Raw genomic sequence first — 4392 nt, forward strand, 5'->3', positions numbered from 1 at the left:
TATTCTATTCTATTCTATTCTATTCTATTCTATTCTATTCTATTCTAGTTAATATATGTGTTATATTAGTTTCAGGTGTATAATATAGTAATTCAAAAATTCTATACATTACTCAGTGCTCATCATGATAAGTGTACTCTTATTCCCCTTGCCTATTTTACCCATCCCCCAAACCACTTCCCCTCTGGTAACTTTGTTATCTATAGTTAATCTGTTTTTTGGCTTGTCTCTCTTTTTCTTTGTTCTTTTGTTTTATTTCTTAAATTCTACATATGAATGAAATCATATGGTATTTGTCTTTCTCTGACTGACTTATTTCACTTAGCATGATAACCTCTAGATCTATCCATGTTATTGCAAATAGCAAGATTTCGTTCTTCTTTACAGCTGAGTAATATTCCATCATATTTATATGTATACCACACCTTCTTTATCATTTATTGATAGACACTTGGGTTGCTTCCATAATTTGACTACTGTAAATAACACTGTGATAAACACAGGGGTGCATATATCTTTTTGAATGAGTATTTTCATATTCTTTGGGTAAATACCAGTAGTGGAATTACTGGATTGTATGGTAATTCTATTTTTAACTTTTTGAGGAACCTCCATACTGTTCCACAGTGGCTGCACCAGTTTGCATTTGCACCAACAATGCACAAGTTGTTTCTTGTATTTTTTATTTTAGCCATTCTGAAAGGTGTGAGGTGATATCGTTGTGGTTTTGATTTGCATTTCCCTGATGATTAGTGATGTTGAGCATGTTTTCATGTGTCTTTTGGCCAACTGCATGACTTTGGAGAAATGTCTGTTCATGTCTTCTGCCCATTTTGTAATTGGATTAATTGGGCGTTTTGGTGTTGAATTCTATAAGTTCTGTATATATTTTGGATACTAGCCCTTTATTGGATATGTCATTTGCCTATATCTTCTCCCATTCTCCCATTGGCTTTTAATTTTGTTCATGGTTTCCTTTGCTGTGCAGAAGCTTTTCATTTTGATGGAGTCCCAGTAGTTTATTTTTGCTGTTGTTTCCCTTGCCTCAGGAGACATATCTAGAAAAATGTTGCTATGGCCAGTGTCAGAGAAATTACTGCCTGTGCTCTTGTCTAGGATTTGTATGGTTTCAGATCTCACATTTAGGTTCTTAATCCATTTTGAGTTTATTTTTCTGTAGAGTGAAAGAATGTGGTCCAGTTTTATTCTTTTGCATGTAGCTGTCCAATTTTTCTAACACCATTTGTTGAAGAGACTGTCTTTTCCCAGTTGCATATTCTTGCCTCCTTTGTTGAAAATTAATTGACCATATGATTGTGGGTTTATTTCTGGGCTCACCATTCTATTTCATCGATCTCTATGTCTGTACTGTGCCAGTACCATACTGTTTTGATTACTATAGCTTTGTAGTCTATCTTGATATCTGGAATTGTGATACCTCCAGTTTTGTTCTTCTTTTTCAAGATTGCTTTGGCTATTTGGGGTCTTTTGTAGTGCCATACAAATTTTAGGATTATTTATTCTAGTTTTGTGAAAAATGCTGTTGGTATTTTGATAGGGACTGCATTAAATGTGTAGAATGCTCCAGGTAGTATGGACATTTTAACAATACTTGTTCTTCCAATCCATGAGCATAGAATGTCTTTCCATTTGTGTTGTCTTCAATTTCTTTCATCAATATTTTATAGTTTTCAGAGTACAGATCCTTCACCACCTTGGTTAAGTTTATTCCTAGGTATTTTATTATTTTTGGTGCCTTTATAATTGGAATTGTTTTCTTAATTTCCTTGTTACTTCATTATTAGTGTATAGAAATGCAATGGATTTCTGTGTATTGATTTTGTGTCCTGTGACCTTACTGAATGCATTTATCAGTTCTAGTAGTTTTTTGGTGGTCTTTAGGGTTTTCTATATACAGTATCATCTCATCTGTAAATAGTGAAAGCTTTACTTCTTCCTTACCAATTTGGATTCATTTTATATTTCTTTTTCTTGTCTGATTTCTGTGGCTAGGATTTCTAGTACACAGTTGAATAAAAGTGATGAAAGTAGACATTTTGGGGGCGCCTGGGTGGCTCAGATGATTAAGCGTCTGCCTTCAGCTCAGGTCGTGTTCCTGGGATCCTGGGATCGAGCCCCACATCGGGCTCCTGGCTCAGCAGGGAGCCTTCTTCTCCCTCTCCCTCTGCCTCTCCCCCTGCTCATGCTCTCTGTCTCTCTCTGCATCTCTGTGTCTCAAATGAATAAATAAAATCTTAAAAAAAAAAAAGAAAGTAGACATTTTGTCTTATTCCTAGTCTTGGAAAAGCTCTCAGTTTGTCCCTGTTGAGTATGATGTTAGCTGTGTTTTTTTTCATATATGGCCTTTATTATATTGAAGTGTGTTCCCTCTAAGCCTACTTTGTTGAAGGTTTTTTTTTAAAACATGAATGGATGTTGTACTTTGTCAAATGCCTTTTCTGCATCTATTTACATTATCATATGCTTTTTATCTTTTCTCTTTTGATATGATGTATCACACTGATTTGCAAATATTGAACCACCCTTGCATTTTAGGAATAAATTCCACTTGATTGTGGTGAATGATTTTTTAAGTGTATTCTTGGATTTAGTTTGCTAATATTTTATTAAGGATTTTTGCATCTGTGCTCATCAGAGATATTGGCCTGTAGCTGTCTTTTTTTTGTAGTGTCTTTATCTGATTTTGGTATCAGGGTAATGCTGGCCTTGTAGAATGAATTTGGAAGCATTCCTTCCCTTCAGTTTTTTGGATTAGTTTGAGAGAAATAGGTATTAATTCTTCTTTAAATGTAGAATTCACTTGTGAAGCCATCTGGTCCTAGATGTTTGTTGGGAGTGTTTTGATTGCTGATTCAATTTCATTGCTGGTAATCAGTCTTTAAATTTTGTATTTCTTCTTGAAGAAGACATTTTTGGGTTTGGGAGATTATATGTTTCTAAGATTTTATTCATTTCTTCCAGTTTGTCCAATTTGTTGGCATCTAATTTTTCATAATTTTCTCTTATAATTCTTTATATTTCTGTTGTATCATTTATTATTTATCCTTTTCCATTTCTGATTTTGTTTATTATGAGTCCTCTCTTTCTCTCTTTTTTCATGAGTCTAGCTGAAGGTTTATCAGTTTTGTTGATCTTTCTGAAGAACCAGCCCCTGGTTTCATTGATCTCTTCTATTGTCTTTTTAATTTCTATTTTGTTTATTTCTGTTCTAATCTTTATTATTTCCTTCCTTCTACTGGTTTTGGGTTTTGTTTGTTCTTCTTTTTCTAGCTCCTGCAAGTGTAAGGTTATGTTATTTATTTGAGATTTTTCTTGCTTCTTGAAATAGGCCTGTATTGCTATAAATGTCCCTCTTAGAATGGCTTGTGCTGCACCTCAAAGATTTTGAACTGTTGTGTTTTCATTTTCCTTTGTGTCCATATAGTTTTTTATTTCCTCTTTGATTTCTTTGTCAACCCATTCATTGTTTAGTAGCATGTTATTTAACCTCCATGTGTTTTTGTTCTTTCTAGATTTTTTCTTGTAGTTGATTTCTAGTTTCATAGAGTTGTAGTTGAAAAAGATGCGTGATATGAATCCAGTCTTCTCAAATTTGTTGAGACTTGTCTTATGGCCTAATATGTGATCTATTCTTGAGAATGTTCCATGTGTACATTAAAGAAATGTGTATCCTGCTGTTTTTTGATGGACCTCCTTGGGTTGATTTTGTTGGTGACTCTGTGCTTCCTGGATCTGGATTTCTGTTTTGTTCCCAGATTCGAGAAGTTTTTAGCTATGATTTCTTCAAATAAATTTCCTTCCCCCTTTCTCTCTTTTCTCTTTTTGGGATCCCTATGAGGTGAATGTTGTTATACTTGATGGTGTTGCTGATTTCCTTAAGTATATTTCCATTTTTTATTGTTTTTTTCTCTCTCCTGTTCAGCTTGATTGCCTTCCATTACTTTGTTCTCCAGGTTGCTGATCCATTCTTCTGCTTCCTCTAGTCTAGTGTTTATTTCATCTAGTGGATTTTTAATTTCAGTTATTGAGTTCTTCATCTCTGATTTGTTCTTTTTTTTTATGTTTTCTATCTCTTCATTGAGGGTCCCAATGAGGTCCTTCACTCATTTCTCAAGTCCAGTGCATATCTTTATGGTCATTACTTTAATTTATTTATTATTTTTTTTGGAAGCAAGATTTTTTAAGTTTAAATTCAATTAACATGCAATCTATTATTGGTTTCAGAGGTCAGTGATTCCTCAGTCTTATATAATACCCAGTGCTCATTACATCATGTGCCCTACTTAATGTCCATCACCCAGTTACCCCATACCTTCACCCCCCTCCCCTCCAGCAACCCTCAGTTTGTTTCCTATGATTAAGAGTATCTTA

The sequence above is a fragment of the Mirounga leonina genome, unplaced genomic scaffold (genome assembly GCF_011800145.1).
Source record: "Mirounga leonina isolate KUSES-001 unplaced genomic scaffold, KU_Mleo_1.0 Mir_165, whole genome shotgun sequence".
Lineage (NCBI taxonomy): Eukaryota > Metazoa > Chordata > Mammalia > Carnivora > Phocidae > Mirounga > Mirounga leonina.